The sequence below is a fragment of the Notamacropus eugenii genome, chromosome 5 (assembly GCF_028372415.1).
Source record: "Notamacropus eugenii isolate mMacEug1 chromosome 5, mMacEug1.pri_v2, whole genome shotgun sequence".
NCBI classification, from domain to species: Eukaryota; Metazoa; Chordata; class Mammalia; order Diprotodontia; family Macropodidae; genus Notamacropus; species Notamacropus eugenii.
The window spans coordinates 371,870,643-371,889,689 of record NC_092876.1 but is presented as its reverse complement, the minus strand read 5'-3'; the positions used below and the strand labels follow the sequence as shown (position 1 = coordinate 371,889,689).

General features: G+C 38.7%; 1 protein-coding gene and 1 pseudogene across 1 annotated transcript in view; both read left to right on the top strand.

Moving 5' to 3' along the window:
- NHS (NHS actin remodeling regulator) overlaps nucleotides 1-19,047 on the top strand; it is a 443,126-nt gene that overhangs the window by 281,687 nt on the left and 142,392 nt on the right. The window lies entirely within an intron of this gene.
- LOC140506732 (glycine cleavage system H protein, mitochondrial-like) overlaps nucleotides 1-19,047 on the top strand; it is a 64,683-nt pseudogene extending 45,636 nt beyond the window's left edge.

Here is a 19,047-nt window from a genome sequence, read left to right as displayed (position 1 = left end):
CTGATTACTGAGAAAATTCCCAGAGGCCCTGGAAACTAGATATGGAAATTAGCTACTGAAGCTTTCCACTTCTAGTTTTCTATTTTTCCCAAATGTGGGAATAAAAACAAGGTTTGGTATTTAAATAGCCACAGTAATGCCAGTGTTCCAAGCCTCCTTCTGCAACTTTGGTTTGAACAGAAGTTTTGTTGCCATGCGTTAACTGGTTTGTTTGGGGTTTTTTTTGGTAATCATATGTGGCAACAACCACAACAATATAAGGCAAAAAGAATGAGAATAATATTACCAGATATGTGATGCTTCAAAGCCTGCAAAGATCTTTTTATGCATCTTCTCATTTGGTCCTCTGTGAGGTTAGTGAATTAGCGATTATTATTTTCATTTTGCAGATGAAGAAACTGTGTCTCAGAACAGTTAAGTAGCTTACAAATTGTATCTGAGATGATTCAAACCCAGTCTTCTGGAGTCCAACTCCAGAACTCCACCCATGTACTTTTCAAGTATTCTTAGCTCCTTCTTTTCTGCCAGATCAAAACCAGTTTGAAGTTTATTCTTCTTTAGCTGCCTTTGAATGATCAAGAATATGGGAGCTTTCTTTCATTACATAAAAAAGAATGTATTCCAACTCAGAAAGGGTTGAATTATTATTTTTTTCTTGTTCAGGTTTTCTGTTGAATTTTACTATAAGGAGAAGTTAGAGGACTAAAAAGTTGTAGGCCTTTCCTGAGCAAATGAAAATGAGGCACAAGGAGTGAAGCCAGTAGGAAAATACAGCAGCACTTAACCAAGAAAGGAGACTCGGATTTTCAACTCATATCTCAACAATGCTCTTTCAGTAGTAATAATAGCTGGTATTTTGTACCTCATTATCTTTTGTAAGGCCTCTTGTATAGAGTATCTCATGTGTCTCCCAACAACCCTGTAGGGATAGGTACCCCAAGTATTATTATTACCATTTTACAGATGAGAAACCTGAGACCTAGAGAAAGTAAATGACTTTCCAAAGGTCAGTCCAGCTAGTTAGTGTCACAGACAAGATTTGAACCCAGGACCTCTTGACTTCAAATCCAGCCCTCTGTTACAGATGAGAGAGACAGACAAACAGAGACAGAGAGATGGAGAGTTTATTTTTTCAAGTATTAAGCATTCAGTTTTTTTCTTCCTTCTATCTGTTTCCACCCATTTGAAAGAAAGAAGAAAAAAAATAACCCCTCTATCACATAAGTACAGTCAAACAAAACACATCCCCACATTTGTCATGTCTGTATAATAGTCCATGGCCTCTCTGTAATGAGGTAGATAGCATTCTTCTTTATCAGTTCTCTATAATCACAGTTGATCATTTACTTGATTAGTGAAGTCTTTCAAAACTGTTCATTTTTATATTGATGTATCAATTGTTCTTCTGGTTCTACTTATTTCACTCTGCGTCAGTTCATACATATATATATACACACACATTCTCTCAACAACAATTCTCTCATTCAACAATTACTTCATTATACAAATAACCCTTCAGAGGGTGTCTCTTTGGTCTCTTTGGGGTTTAGGCCTGGCAGTGGGTCAAAGGGCATGTACTGTTTAATACATGTTTGTGCATAATTCCAAATTGCTTTCCCAAAAAGTTAGACCTATTCACAGCACACCACCAACAGCACATCAGTGAATCTGTTTTCCCATAGCCCTTATACATTTATAATTTTCATTTTTGGTTATCTTTGCCAATCTGATAGGTGTGAAGTAGAACCTCAGAATTGCCTTAATTTACATTTCTCTAATTATTAGTTTATTGTCTAATTATTTGGACTAGTTATTTTTCCCTTTGGCTATACATAGCATGGGTTTATTCTCATGAGAATTACCTGTTCATATCTTTAGGACATTCCACCATGCTGATATTGCTAGCTTTGGCTGGTATTGTCAAAACATTAGATATAACAAGGATCCCAAAATGTTCAGAGTTTTCTCTTTAACATCAAGAACTAACAGAATAAAGACACTTTAAGGTTTTGAAATAGGCACATTCTCTTCCTCCTCATCATACAGTGAGTCTAAGATTCCGGCATCTAAACTCAGCAGCACCTGACCAAGCATTTGCATTGAGAAGGAGCTTATCACTTGTGGCCTTTGGGTGAAAGGCATCCCTCATCTGTGATGGGAGTTATAGTTTCCATCTGCTCCCTAATGTAAAAAACATGTGCAGGCCACTGTGTTATTGAGCTACACAAACTCTGGACTTTCAGACTTGCTGACATATCAGAGCTGGGGCCATCAAGCCGTCTGTCATTCAACAATTACTTCATTATACAAATAACCCTTCAGAGGGTGGTCTCAGTGTCCCGATTTGTGGGGAGATGGTGTTGACACACTTCTTTCCCTTGAAACTATCTTTTAGGCTCTGTTTAGGAGGAGATGATATAGAGGAGCTTGGAATATTTAATCATTATGTTTTTTTGAAGTTAGTACAATGCACCCATTATGAGAAATCTCTGGGCACAGTTACAACCAAATACACATCATTAATTCTTGGATTCTCCCCAAAGTTTCCTGTCTCCCTCCACCTTGTTCAGGCAAATCTAATAATACTTTGTGCTTGGATAGCAACTTTCACCAGAAGATTTTGACACTTTATAAATTTGTATTTATCTATGTGCATATATGCATGTCTTTGTGGAACCATGAATATTTATGTGCTTTTGTTCATCCTGGGGTTTTATTCCTATATAAGGAGAATTTTGGCTCTTTGAATGTTGCCTTTGGAAGACAAATAGACATTTAATGTATAGACTTGGACTTAGGCTGATATAATTAATAAATATCTTTTGAGTGAGTGCTTCGATGCAGGATGTCAGAAGCTCTCTCAAATAAGAAGGAAGGTTCCCTTTGCTAACTTTACATTTTTAAACTTATGACATCTGTGGCTTTCTGAGAGAGGGAGAGGGAGAGTTAGAGTAGGAAATTTAGGTAATATAAAAGCAAAAGTTATCAATAGAACTTCACTTTTTAAAAGCTCTACCTAGCACATTTAAATGGAAGAATTGTTCTTTTTAATCTGATGTTGGTGTCCACCAGAAAAACAGGAGAGAAAAAAGAAAGGGGGTGGGGGTGGGAATTGGCTTTGTCTTAAATAGCACCAAAAGCAGTTGAAAAGGAAAAAATTAAATCACTTGTGTAAGCCTTTTTGGTCTCATTGTAACTGAGTTATTCTTTTCCCCCACTAAATTTGTGCAGTGGAAAGAGTACTAGATTTGGAAATAGAGCAACTGGATTCAAGCCCCTGCCTTGATTTTTGCAACCAATATGACCTCTGATTACTGTTTGGGCCTCAGTTTCCTCACCTGTAAAATGAAGGTGTTAGACTGGATAAGTGTTGGACTGGATGACTGTTAAGCTCCTAGCTCTAAACCTAAAATCTACTGGGTATGTTGGCTCTTGCCTGCAGTCCCTGCTAACGGAAGAGCCTGAAGCTGGTAATATCCTTCAAAGTCCAGCTCAGTTATGGTAATTCTCTAGGAGCAGATTTAAATCTTTGTGCCAGTTAGTATTGGGATTGGGTACTGAATGGCATCTGCCCCTTCATCATGGGTAAGATAGGAAGACCTAGTCTCAAAAAGAAAAACTTTACGCTCCGATGATTATAGCACCTTTTAACATCAGGTTGCCATGTCCTCTGTCTCTGATTTGGGCTTTGGGCTTGTTTACATGTGAGAGGGAATTGAGGATCTCCGTCCCTCGCCCCCCACCCTGACCCCAACGCACACCCTGAAACCTTTCAGACTTAAATGCATCATTCTGGTTACGTACTTGGAAATTGAAGGGCATTTAGATTGTTGGATTTCAAATAGGTGCAGCCAGTGTCCCATGGGGAATCCTTGATTCCTGTGTCCATGCCAGCCAGCATGAGTGCTGTGGTTATTTAGTTTGGAGCAGTCTTTTATTCGAAGTATTTGTAACCATGGACAATTTAATGCAGTGAAAGCTGATCTCCTCAGTAAAGTGACCTGCCCAGGGGAATGGAGAATAAAGACCTGTAGCCACAGCCAAAAAGAAAGGGCTTGAGATGCCCAGTGGAAATGTCATTCTATAGGATGAAGGCTGTACTCAAATGAAGAATGGACATTCTGAGTTTACAGGGATGAAATTCTGAAATGCCAGGACACTGGGAGAAGACATAAATGGGGTAAAAATATGTGATTAAAATTGAAGAAATAACTTGAGGACAAAAATCACTTGCATTCTCCTGCTCCATGTTGCCAAATTGTGAGACTCCTCAGATCACAAGTACAACCTGGAGAATAAGATTGCTGTGAGATATTTGTAGAGAGTAGAAAAGACATTTCTCATTTTGATACTGGATGAATCAGAAAACCATTAGAGTTTGCAAGCAAGATTTCCTTCTGGCAAATCACAGGCCCATAGAACTTATAGAATTGGAAAGGATCTTAATGGTGTTCATCTCATCCTAGCCATTTATTTCACAGAATAGGAAGTGAGGACCTCAGAAGTTAAGTGATTTGCACAGGGTTATACATGCAGTAAATTAAAGAGCTATGATTTGAACCCAGGTCCTCTGTCCCCAAATGCAGTCATCATCACTAAATCATGCTGTATGTAAACCATTCCATTATGCCATATTAAATCATCACTTAATCAACAAGATTTTTTAAAGTTTTTAAATTTTTAAATATTTGTATGTCAAGCACTTTGTTAGGTACTAGCGATGTAAAGACAAAAATGAAATCCATATAGAATAAAACAACATCTGTTATGTACCTCTCAAAAAAGGAGAGAAATTACTAAATTGCTTACTTTCTTTTCATAGCAACTTGTTTCTAACACTCAATTCTAGGGCTTCAACTGGCTAAGAAATCTTGCAGAAGCTCTAGAAACTATATATGAAAAGTAGCTACTGAAGGTTCCGGTTCTTATTTGATTCCTATCAGATCCAAAACTCAATTAATCTCCTTAATCTCTTCATCTATACGGCAGGAACGATAATCTCATTAATTCGCTGACTTTGTATGAGGCTCAACTCTTTCACGATTATAAGGTATTTGGAAAAACATTGCCAAATTGTGAGCTTCTTGAGAGCAAAGACTAGTTTTGGCCTTTATTTGTGTTCTCAGTGCTTAATAACATCACCTGGCACATAGTAGGTGCTTAATAAATGTTAGCTGATTGACTGCTTATTCAGTAAAAAAATTATATTTCAGCAGAATGAGTATTACCAAAAAATCCAGTTGCCTTGGCACATACATTCAGTCAGCAGGTATTTAGAAAGCGTCTCTTTTGTGCAAGGTATTATTATCAGTGTCACAGAGATACAATGGCATATAACAGAGTCCCAGCCCTTGAGACACATGGAAAGCTAATTGGCTTTCATTCTAGGACTTAAGTAACAACACCCCAATACAAAAGATTGAGCTGACGGAATATAATTAAATATCCTTATGAAGAGTATAGATAGGTAAGAAACTTTATCCAAGGGCTGGAGAAAATCAGAAAAGACTTCATTGAACATGTAGAACTTGATCTGGGCCTTAAAGTATGAATGAGATTTAGATAGGCTGAGAGAAAAACTAAGGACTTCCTAGGTGGAAGGTACTGGAAAAGACAAAGTTTTGGAAGAGGCAATGCACATGGAACGTTCATAGTAATGTTGCTGAAGAAGAAGATTTATGTGGAGGTACACTGAGAGATCAGATTGAAAAAACAGCCTAATCAGAGTTCCTCTGCATTCTGGAGCTGGAAATGCTTATTACTTTTCCTGGGTTAGATGCACGGTATTTTGGGTGATCAACTATGCAAATCATGGCTCAAACCTCTATCAGTATAATACTCTCTATAGACACTAATCAAGGACTACTAATGAAACAGCAAAGTATAGAATTAAAACAGAATAGTAAACTGACTCACACAGGAAGATAACTAGGCAACTGAATCTAAACACCTCCTTGGGCAGTGGTCAAAAGGAAAGGGTTTTTATTTGTTTGTTTGTTTTTAGCATTGATCTAGAGATCTCTGCCACTGCTTGGGGCAAGATTTACCTCTGCTCCTTCAGACATGACTTTCCCTTCATGGGAAGCGAATCTTGTGTGTTCCTGTCCTTTTTTTCTAGTGTCTGGAATCAAAACTCAATGAGTAATGCTTCCCTACTGACTGAATTCCCACCATCCTCTCTCTGCCTCTGCCATCTCCAAAAAGCATTCAGGTTTTGTTGGGCAGGCAAGGCAGTGCTGCACCCTGGCAAAGGATACTGCTTTCTCTATCAAGTTCTCCTTTCTTCTCCTTCCAAAATATAGGCCTCTTTACATCCATGTAATCTTTACGTGCAGACACAAAAATAAACAAATAACAGGAGATAGATAAAAATAGGTAGATGGATGGATGAACAGATAAAACAATTAATTGATAGATGAATGAATAAATAAATAGATGGATAAATGAGTATTTTTTAAAGTAGCTACTACTTATAGAGTGCTTTAAAGTTTGCAAGGTGATATATACTCATTTGATCTCCACAATAATCCTGGGAGCTAGGTGCTATAAATCCCAATTTTAAAGATAAGGAAATTGAAGAACCAAGAAGTTAAGACTTGCCCAACACATTATCCAGTCCTAGGTCTCACAACATTTGGAAGTCCAGGTGATGGCCCCACTGAACACTAGTGGTTAGACAAGGGCCTTACATTACTGGCAACCTATCACTCCCATAATTCTAGAGTACAATGAGATGGGGCAGGGAGGGGTCTAGAATGCTTCCCTCCTATACTTTGTGCCAATCTCTTGCCATTTCATCCAATTTTGCAACATTCTTCAATAGCTCTTGCTTACCTATCATTAAACCTTTTTATCAAGAGACTATCCAAATCTATCCCTTCTATTCAAGTAATATAGTTACTGGTAAAGTTTTTTCAATTTTTTCCCTGACCCTCAATCTCTGTACTTTTGTGATATCCTCAAACCTTTGCTTCATCACTGAAATGTGAGGGGGGAAAATTGGATTTCTTCCCATGAATAGTGATGGTTAGAATTGTGGTTGAAAGTGGCTGAGATTAATCTAGTTCAAGCAAATTGTCCAAGGCCCTCAGGGTATACCATGCAGGGGCCAATTCCAGAGAACTGCAGTACCTGATAAAATTAATACCCATGCCTCAAAAGAAAATAGTAGTTTTTGTATGTGTGTGTGTGTGTGTGTGTGTGTGTGTGTGTGTGTGTGTGTGTGTACATGTGTGGCCCATATTGAAACTCAGCAGGTCACAGCTGTTCAGTTACAAATAAAAACAAACACATTGACCACCCACTTTCAGAGGCCAAAATTTGTTTTCATTTCAAACTCATGTACCATTGCTATTCTTGCCTTTTCCAAGGGACAGAACACTGGCCTTTGGGGTCAGAAAGACATGAGTTCAGATCCTACTTTGGGTACTTACTAGCTGAGTGTCCCTCGGCAGATCACTTAACCTTTCACCGGCTCAGTTTCCTTATCTGTAAGGTAAAAGGATTAGATTTAATGACCTCTAATCTCAAAATCTCTGATCCTATGATTCAAATGGTCACATTTAAAATCTGGAGGTATTAGTGAAGGATGAAAATTTCTTTCTTCCTGAAGGACTGACTCAGCCATGGTTGTTTTCTTTCTTATATTTATTTCTGACAAAATATGAGCCAAGAGCAGAGAAGAAGAGACATTTGAAACTATGGGAGAAAGGAGAACTGGATGTACCCTGGCTGAGTATATCAATAGCCACTGATGAGTGGTTTCAAAGTTAAAAATTGCTTTTTTGTTGTTATCACAAAGATTGTCTTCCCAAGAGTACTTTGGCTACCCATAATGGCTTCCAAAGCATGCCTTCTCCAGCATGGGGAGAGGGGAGGGAAGAGGAGACAAAGAGTGAAAGCGACAAATGGATCTGAATAAAAAGGAGAAACTCAGCTTGAGTATACTGACCATAAAATAGAGGAGCCAAGTTGTGGTGCTGTTTTGGCCTGTAGGCTTTGAGAATCCCACTATCCCCAAAGACTGAACCAACGGATAGTGTTAAAGAGGTGAAAAAAAAGAAGTCATTCAGGCTTCCAGGACTGGTGTAGAATGTGATTTCTACAGTAGCAGCCAACAAAGCTGGGCTGACCATGACTAGGAGTCCCCGCTCACCCCAGGTATTGTATATCAGAAAAGTAGTGAGTGGAATCCAGAAAGCCAAGGCAGGGAGGGGAGAAAGCAGCTTTCTAGGGTTTCAATGTATAGAATTGATCCCAAAGAACAAAGAACTAGATAGCATTTAAAAGCCTACTGGGTGCCAGGCCCTAAACTAAACACTGGTATATAAGGAAAGACGAAAAACAATCCCCGCCCCCAAAACATTCACAGCCTATTCAAGGAAACAAGAGCCACAATATCTACAGAATGGAAGGCAGTCCCAGAAAGAACTGGGGGTTAGGAGGTTTGAGAGACCCAGAAAGACCTCTTGCAGAAAGTGGGATTTGAGTTATCTTGAAGGAAGCCAGGAGATGTCAATCCTGTTAATCAAATTTGTTAATCCATCTAATCTTTATTCAGCATTTACTAAGCATGTGCCAAGTGAAGCTGTGATTCTAGGGAAGGACTGTTGGCCATCTTTCCTCTTTATGTCCCCTGCTATAGGTGGATGGGCAGGAGGGCTTGAGTGTGCCTTGCTGTTGGGGAAGGGACAGACCCCGCCTCTGCCCCCCAGATATAGCTTACTAAGGGCTGTTAGATCTTTCAGGAGATTCATACAGATGTACTAATGTTCCTAATTGATAAGATTATGCTGCCCACTCCCACTGCAGGGAGACAAGGATGGTAAGGTACCAGGGATGGACTTCAAGGAACCAGAAAAAGACTCTGATGTTGAGGCTAGGGCCCTACAACTCTCAACCCTTCCCTCCTCACCAAACCTCTCACCAAAGCCAACCTAGTCTTTAAATTCAAGAGCAAAAAGAAAGGGAACTGGTAGAATTTGTTACATCTTGTCCATTCAGGGGCTGCTTCTCTTTCTCCTGCAAGACTGTATACCAGTTCCCTCCCCTTGGTACATAGTAGGTACTTCATAAATGCTTGTTGAATTTAATGGAACAGTAATAATTGTCTTTATCATTCATTTTGCTGTTTAATTGCCTACAAAAGCAGTGTGGCCTGCTGAAAAGGGTGCTGACCTTGGAAACAGGAAGATCTGTATTCAAATTTTACCTCCAACACTCACTGGGTCTATGAGCATGGGAAAATAAATGAACAACTCCAAATCTCTGTTTTCTTAGCTGTAAAATGGAGATAATAATACCTGCAATGCTTACTTCAGAGGGTTATAATGAGAATCAATAAGAAGAACCTACGTATATGTCAGCATTTGAAAAAGTAATGTAGGAACTCTCTGCGGATATGAAAATATTAGAGTATACCTGAATATGAAACTTGTATTAGGCCTCAGGTGTCAACAAGGGTTTCCCATTTTTTGATAAGAGATTTTATTCTTAAAAAAAAAACTAAACTAAAAAATCAACCACATTATTTGTTGAGTGTGTTCTTCTAGCTTTCTTGGCAGCCTTTAGTTGCTTGCTCAGTTAGATTTCTCCTTGCTCTGCCACCCACTACTCCAGGCACAACATTAGGGTTGCTCTGGGCTAAGCGACCGACTTCTTTAAATAAATGATGACTCCATTCAGAGAAGAGAAACAGATGAGGTGAGTTGTTGGGGTTGTCCCTCTCCCTTCAGAATCCCATCTTTCTAGAATGGTGATCTCTGATGATAATAATAATAACTATAAAAGCTAACATTTATATAATGCTTCCTCTGTTCCAAGTGCTTTACAATTATTATCTCCTTTGATCCTCACAACAACTCTGTGAGGTAAGTGCTATTATGGTCCCCAATTTACAAATAAGGAAACTGAGGCAAACAGAGGTGAAGTGACTTTGTCCAGAGTCAAACAGCTAATAAATATCTGAGGCTAGATTTGAACTCAGGTCTTCATGACTTCAGAACCAGCACTCTATCCACTGTACCACCTACATAAGCTTTTAGCATCCAGACATCCTAACTTCATCTTTGGGAATTCAGTTGGGACTTCAGCTAAAAAGTTTTTGCTAGTGTGTTGTAGTCTAACCATGGGTTAATTAACTTTGCAGTAAATTTGAAGACCAGATTTTCTTCCAGTGCTCGGTGATCCAAGTTTGAAAAAGATCCATTTGACATTTCTTTATACCCATCTCTTTTTAAAATAATTGTTATTTTTATTCCAAACTTAAACAACAAATAGTCTGAACATTTGCATAAATATAGTAGGTCAGGAAAAGATTATGCATGAAACTGTAGGTCTCTATTATTTATAACTTGATTTTCTTTTTACATATATAGTAAGTTCAAGCCGTAGATTCCAATGCTATCATGTTTGTCTGTGTTTTGTTCTGGGCATAACAACAACAGCAACTAAAATAGCATTTATATAGCACTTTAGAATTGCAAAGTCTTTTACACATTATTTTATTTCATTCTGTCCTTTTTGGTTATTGTTTTTTTTAAATACTTTAATCTGGAACAATGACTTCTTTGAAATAGGATTGCAGGTTTGGAACTAAAAGGCAACTGACAGGTCAGTTAGTCCAGTCTTCTCATTTTACAAATTAGGAAATTGAAGTTCCAGAAAAGGGAAATGAGGTACCCAGTGTGTTACGAATTATTAGCTGGGCTGGGATTTGAACCCATGACCTCTGATTCCAAAGCCCACATTCTTTCCATATACAAACTTCCTTATTTGCCTTTGAGTTCCATAGTCAAGGTTTACTCTGATATTTTCATCTCAGCAGAGAGTTTCTGGATTGCTTTTTCAAATGCCAGAAATAACATGGCAGTGAATTCAAATTTTACCAGCATGTATTAGGTGCCTACTCCATGCCAGACACTGTTAGTTACTGGGTATACAAAGAGAAATAAAACAGGCTCTACCTTCAGAGCTCATATGAAGTGTGCATAAAACAGTGTTTTTATCCAACTCCACATTCTTATAGATTCGTATAGTAGAAGGAAAATTGAGATAAAGCACTAATAAGGGGAGGGTCAGAGAAGAGAAAACAACACCCTAGTTGAGCCTTAAAGGAAGAAAAATATTGCTTCCATTAATGGAAATTGAAATGAGTCTGTCCGTGAAAGATCATGGTAGAATTACAGCTGAAGACAACGTTCTCTGTTGGCCAGATACTTAGAAGTCTGGCACGTCTCAGTGTTAAAGCTCCTATCACTGGAAGGGGGAATAGTGCAGGGGACAAGGGATGCCCTAAATAAAATATTCTCTTTCCCACTAATAGTTTCTTCTCTGAGTCTCAGTTTTCATTTTTCAATATGCCCAACAAATGGTTGCTTTTTGCTTAAGCAGTTCTTTAAATTATTCTCTCAGGCAGGAAGCATCAGAGATTGTATTTAAACCCAGCTTTTATAACTCCAGAGCTGCTCACTGTTCCAAGTTGCTTCTCAGATGAATTGAAGCAACTGGAGATATTTAAACTGTAAAAGACCTAGATGGAAGCAAGATAGTTGTCTCTGAGTATTTTAAGGATAAGCTTCTGGAATCAGAATAAGATTTTCTCTGTCTGGCCCCTGATGACAGAACTAGGAATGATGGGTAAAAGGTGCTGAAATAGATTTAGGTTTGATGTAAGAAATTTCAATAATTAGAGTGCTGTCTGAAAGCAGAATGGTCTGCCTTAGGAGAGAGTGGTTTCTGCCTCCTTATTGGTTTTCAAGCAGGGATTAGATTTCTTGGGAATATTTCTTGGGATTCCCATATGGGTCTAAGTTGGCCAAGATGGTGTTGGAGGCCCCTTGCAACTCTCACTGATTGAAAATCCTAAAAAGAAACATATTTATTTGACAAAATAGGATAACTATCTCCAGCATTATTTCATGCTCCCTCTCCTCTCCTATGGCTCTTAAAGAAGGTCAGTGCAGCTTTATTCTGAATCTTTGTGATTTATGACATCTCAGAAATAATTCAAAATAAAGGAGAAAGAAAATTCATCTTATTTGTATGTAGGAAGTCTAGGTTTTTTGGATTTTCATTCTTTGTGTGCTAAATTGAGTTCAGGCCTTGGAATCCAGAAGATTGGAGTTCAAATTCTTTCAGACACTTACTAACTATGGGATATCAGGCAAGTCACTTACTCTTTCTGCTTCAGTTCCTCATCTGTAAAATGAGCATAATAATAGCACCCGCCTCAAAGGCTTCTTATGAAAGTCAACCCATATAACATGTAATTCTACAAGCCTTAAAGCACTAGATGATGATGATGATGAAGACAACGATGATGATGATGATGACGATGAAAATGTTGATGATGATGACGATGATGATGGCGATGATGATGATGATGACGATGACAATGAAAATCTTGATGATGATGATGATGATTATGATGGTAATGCCCCAAAGCAAAGGAGACTAGAATTTTTTAAAAATCTAAACATTTTGTTGCATTACTGCAGGCTTCATAGCTAACTGACTTTGAGAGCAAAAATGAGAAAAACGATCTTAAACTCTCTCAATATCCTTCCATCACAAACCTGTCAAGTAAAGTTTTTAGTCAGACATTTCATTCAGTTCTATCTACTTTTCTAAAGCTAGACTCCTGCAAAAATCCAGCATCTTTGTCAAGGGATGATGTCATTGCATCTAAATCGGGTAAGAACAGGAACTCTTCTGGAGTTTCTTATCTGTGGGATCCAAACCAAATAAACCTAATACTCATTAATCAGCACCTAGGTGAAGGCTAGCACTGTTTTATTTAAAAATAAGTCTCCTAAATTATACATCAAGTGTCAGGACCCAACATTCCTGGACTCCTTGGTGAACTCTAACCACCATACCCTTTCAGCCTCCTACTACTGAGTGCTTCGTTTCAAAAAACTCATTACTGGTTGATGGTTACCAGACATAAAATATTTTAAAAATATAATTAAGACCTTCAGCAGGAATGAAGCAAAATCATAGGCAATTGTGGTAACTTGTGCACTGATTAGGTTTTGATAAAGCCGTGCTTCTTCAGAACCATCTCTTATGGATATCTTGATCAACATAAAACACACACACACACAAGACTATATGAACTTAGGCAAAGTAAAAGCAGAAAGACAATATATGTAATGACTACAATACTGAAAATTAAAAGATTGCTAGAAAGGAAGGTGAACTTTGAGTAACTGGGAGGAAAAACAGTCCCAGAGAATAAACAACAAAACATACCTCCACACTCATTGCAGTTATGCTGGGGACTATTGGGCAGAATATTACACACACTATTAGATGCAGTCACTTTATTAATTATTTTTTGCTTAGTTCTTTTGCTTTGTTACAAGAGAGCATTCAATTCTGAGCATAGGGGAGATGATTGGGGATAATATCCAGAAATGACTGCAATGTGAAAATGCATGAATAAAAGTTATTTTAAAACAAATAAAAGAATCAGATAATTTTAAGAGCTGAAAGAAACCCCAGTGGTCTAGAACAGCCACCATCTCCCCATCCCCACTCCAAATTATTTTAATCTGGTCCCTAATATTTATTAGCTGTGTGATGATGGGCAAATCACTTCACCTTCCAATTTCAGCTCCTTCTTTTACCAAATAGTGATAATGATACTTGGAATAGCTGCATCACGGGACTATAGTGAGGTTGAAATATGTTAGAAAGGTCTTTGTTAACTTGTCTCTTGGTTTTAAAAAAATAAAATGGATCTGTGATTTCATCAGAGTAGAAAAATCCTGTTGCAGAAACTTTCTTCACAGACGACAGATAAGCAGGTCATAGTCGGAGAGTTACCTTGGCAGTGACTAGCCCTTGATTCAAATCCGACTTGGCTGCTTACCAGTTGTGTGAATCTGGCCAAGTCTCTGGGCCTCAGTTTCCTCATCTGCACAAAAGAGGAGTTACAAAATCTCAAATACCTTCTATATGTAGTCTTTCCTGATCACCCTCCAACCAATGCCCTCCCTACCATAAATACTTGGCATTCATTTTGAACATATTCTGATATAACATATGCACATATTGTACATGGTGTAGCAGTATTAGACCTAGAGTCAGAAAGATCTGGGCTCAAATCTAGCTTCATACTCATCATAGATTTGTGACACTGATCGTATCATTTAATCTCAGTTTCCTTATCTATAAATGAAGATAATAACAGCACCTACCTCTAAGAGTTTAGGATCAAAGAAGATAATTGTTGCAAAGTGCTTAGCACAATGCCATTCACATAGTAGATATCATATAAATGTTTATTGCCTTCCCTTTGCCTCTTTCCTATTAAAATATAAGTTCCTTGAGCGCAGAGCCTTTTCCCTTTCTATCTTTGCATCCCCAACATTTAGCACAGTGCCTGGTATATAGTTGTTTTCAGGTGTGTCCAATTCTTTGTGACCCCATTTGGAGTTTTCTTGGGCAAAGATATTGGAGTAAGTTTGTCATTTCCTTCTCCAGCTTATCTTATAGATGAAGAACTGAGGCAGACAGCATTAAGTGACTTGCCCAAGGCCACTTAGTTAGTAAGGGTCTAAGACCAGGTTTGAACTCAGGAAGATGAGTCTTTCCGACTCCAAGCCTGGCACTCTATCCACTGTGTCACCCAGTTTCCCATAGTACCCAGTAGGTGTTTAATAAATTCAAGTTGTCACAAATAGTCAAACAAAACTGAAAAATAACACAACAGACATGCCAGACCCTAGGTATAATCTCCCCGGGCCTGGCTCTGTCTTTTTCTCTCCTGTTTTTTTTCTCCCCTCCACAGTGGTGGAGTAGTGTCCTGGGTTCTCTCCTCCCAATAGATTTTGTGTCCCAAGGTCTAAGGTTCTTTCCCTGAGCTTTTCTCTCCAACCAGAGTGAATTTGCTTTTAAAGCTGATGTAAGTGTGGCTTTCATGCTTCTTACCCAAGACATGTTTTGTCATCCTTGCCCCTGCAGCCACAATTGCTAGTTGTGGTTCTAGGCATCTAGCTAAGCTGACATCTAGTATTTGCAGAGTAGGGTCTTGATGACCATTCTGTAACATGGCAGGTTTTCTGTAGGCTAAAGATAATGATATGAGTGAAGGTGAACCCAAGCCTTCCAACAGGGAAAAAAATGCATCATCCTGGCTTATCAGAAGGTTTCTTTCATGTAGTTGCTGTTAGAAATTGTTACTTTTTTTTTCCTGTGAAGCTAGATGAGTTGTTGACTATTTGGCAATTTAATTGAGATTCAGTGGGTCTTCCAGGTATTTTTCTGTTAATGAAGGGGGGAGGGAGAAAAGGGAAAGATTTAGGGGAGAAAAATCCACATGTCTCCTAATTAAATTGAATTTGCAACTACAGTGTTGCTACTAGAGGAACAGAGCCAAGTATGTGTTTTTCTAATGTGGAACTAAAATGCTCTCAGCTTTTTGAGGGAAATGTGTTTTTTTGAGATGATTCTTGGATTCTAATATTTTCTAAAGCAAAATTCTACTTTCCTTTCCCCCAACCCTCTTTCATTGCTCCTGTCCTGGAACACAGGGGCTGGGGACTGAGATTGGTGATAGTAGTAGGGCTTTGTGGTGTTTGTTCAGCTGCATAATCTCCAGTTGGCTGATCCCAGATTCCCTGATAAGCAATTGGGGGAAGGAGGTTTGCTTTATCTTTGATCCAGTTTGGTGAGTGATGCATTGAATAAGACCTGTGTTAAACCAATGCAAAGGTGGAGAGTATTGTATATTACTGTTTGTAGAGGGGGAGATGGTGTTGCTGCTCTAGCCTCAGCACAGCTGCTCCTTAAATTTTTCAGACATATTCACATATGCCCATGAACACATTGGAATAGCAGCCAGCAAGTTTCTGCAGCAATATGCTGATGAAACAAGAAAGTAGCAACAGCTCTGAATAAATCATTTAGGCCTGCCTGTTTGGCAGCTTCTGCTGCAGGGGACAGCAGTCACGGTGATGCTCAGACAAATCGAGGAAAAGCTTCCACTCAAGGTTGTTATCATTTTTTTCCTTGTCCAAAACACCAGTGGAATAAAACATGTCAGTGGTGAATATTAAATTAACTTTTGGCTACCCTCCAAAGTGATTTGACCTACTTAGGAATCATCAAGAAAAAGGAGAAGATTTGTTGCTTGCATCTCCATTTCTCAAGGGACGAGAGAGGGTGAGTTGTTGCATGGTTTACAAAGGCAACTGGACTCCTTGATCTCATGGTTCCTTCCAATGTGCATCTGGAAATGTGGGAGCCACATGGTTGTCCTTGCCCCTTTGGTGTAACTGGGATATCTGCTTCCCATGAGCTGTCTCAAGCTCAGATTATCATATCAGCCAACTGAAGGGCTTATGTGAAGCTGCTGTGACTTGACTGGCCAGTGAATAGAAATGCTAGCTTCTTTCCAGTCATTTATAGAGGATGCTTACATTGACTCTAAAAACTAAAACATTCCTGCAACATATGTAGGTTAAACTAGTTTAAATTTCCCTTTAATTGAGAGAGAATCTAAGATTGAGGGGTAAATTGATGTCGGTAAAAATCAGATTTCCTAACTGGGAGCTTAAGCCACAGCTTATACAGATGACCTAAGTTATCTTCTGTTGCTGGTCTTTTATGGAGTCAAAAAAGATTGCAGACCTTGGAGATCCAATCCTGACAATTTTTTTTTCAAGTAGTCAGATTACCAGATCAACTATTCATTTTTCTCTCCTTGTTACTACCCTTCCCCTGCCCCCTCCAACTCAGGGAATAAAATCAAAAACCTTATCACAATGATGTTACAGAAAATAAATTCCAAAAGTGACCATGTCCAAAGAAAGTGTCTCATTTTACAAAGTTAGCCAATCACCTCTCAGTAAGGGGATGAGCATGCTTCATCATCAATTCTCCTGAATTATCACCCCCTCTCATTTGAGACTTAGAAGGTGAAAGTGACTTGACCAAGGTTAGGATGCTACAATCTGAAAGTTCAAAAGGAACTCAGCAAGTTTCCCTTCTACAACATCCAACCAGTTAACTACAACCAGCTATTCAGCCTTGACTTGCAGACGACCAGTACTGGGGAACTCACTTCCTCCTCAGACTACTTTTGGACAGATCTCATTTTTGGAAGTTTTTCTTCTTATCAAGCTGAAATTTGTGCCTCTGTGATTTCTTCCTGTTATCCCTACTTCTGTCCTCTGGGATCCAAAAAGAATAAACTCAATCCCTCCTTTACATAATAGCTCTTCAGATACTTAAAAAGACTGTCCTATCTATCTTATTCTTCTCTAGGTGGTTCAGTGCATAGAGTATTGGACCTGGAATCAGGAAGACTTGAGTTCAAAGGCTTTGGGTTTTTTTCTTTTTTCTCTCCTCCCCTTCCTCCATGGGGGAAGGTGAACAGGTGAGGGAAGTTGGAGATAAAGTAGCATTTAAAAAAAAAAAAAGATAATTACCTCAATGACCCTCTTTTCTTCTCCCCCCCCCATCTTTTTTTGCTATTAGGGCATAAGCTGTTTGACCCTAGGTAAGTCATTATTTGCCTCAGTTTCCTCATAAGTAAAACAGGAGTCATAACAGTGCCCATATTGTTGTGGTTCAGTCTTGTCCATCTCTTCTTGACCTCATGTGGGGTTTTCTTGGCAGATAGTGGAGTGGCTTGCCATTTCCTTCTCCAGCTCATATTACAGTTGAGAATACTGAGGTAAACAGGGTTAAGTGACTTGCCCAGGGTCACACTGCTAGTAAGTGTCTGAGGCCAGATTTGAACTCAGGAGGATGAGTCTTCCTGACTCCAGGCCCAGGGCTCTGTGAACTATGGCACCACCCAACTGTTGTGTAGCACCTATCTCCTAGGGTTATTGTGTTAATTGAGATAATAATTGTGATTGGCACATAACAAGCATGTATATAAATGTTAATTGTTGTTGTCATCGTCGTTGTTAGGATTACTATTATTACCATCATCCAAGCTACATAATCATCCCTAGTTCCTTCAGCTCATCCATGTGTCTGAATCCCCTCATCATCCTGGTCACCTTTCTTCAGAAGGAATCCAACTTATCAATATGCTTCCTAAAATATGCTGACCAGAATTAAGTACATTACCACATCTGTGGGCTGATCAGGGCAGATTATAAAGGGACTCTCACCTCCCTTTTTTCAGACATAATGCTTCTATTAAAACAGCCTAAGATATTAGTATTAGATTTTTTTTGGCTTCCGTGTCATACCATTAATTCATATTGATCCACCAAAACTCTAGGTCTTTTTCATTAAAACAAAACAAAACTGTTGTCCAGCTATACTTCAACCATCCTGTATTTATGTACTTCTCTTTTGAACCCAAGGAAAGGGTACTTATGACATTTGTCCTTATAACATTTGACCTATTGTTCTAGCCTGTCCATATCTTTCTGGATTCCAATTCTCTCACCTAAAGGCTGACTGCCCTTAGTTTTGTGTCATGCTCAATTCTGATAATTAAGCTCTCAAGGCCTTCATCTGAGTCATTGATAAAAATGTTAACAAGCCCAAAGCTGTCCCTCCCTTCCTCCTCTTGGTTGATATCAGTCAATTAATCACCATTCTTTGAGTATAGTCATTCAACAGGTTCCAAATCTACCTTATTTTACTTTCATCCAATTCACTTGTCTTGATATTTTCCACCAGATATCAGATGAAATTCTCTCAAAATGCTTTCCTGAAATCTAAATATTATGTCTATAGTCTTTTCCTGATATAGTAAAAAAGAAACAGTAAAGGTGAGACTAGAGCCTTGAAGCCATGCTGCCATGAATATTTCATATCGCAACTGAATTTCTTTTAATCAAATTTCAGTGTGATGAACCCCTGTGAGTGGCAATATGTACTAGTGGATAGCAAGCTGACCTCAGAGTCAAGAAGACCTGGGTTTACATACTGCTTCTAATACTTACTACCTGTGTGACCCTGGGCAAGTCATTTAACATTTGAGTGCCCTACACTAGTAATATCAAACTCAACTAGAAACAAGGATAATCAAACAGCATATAAGGATCCCTGTGGGTCACATAGTGACTTAGA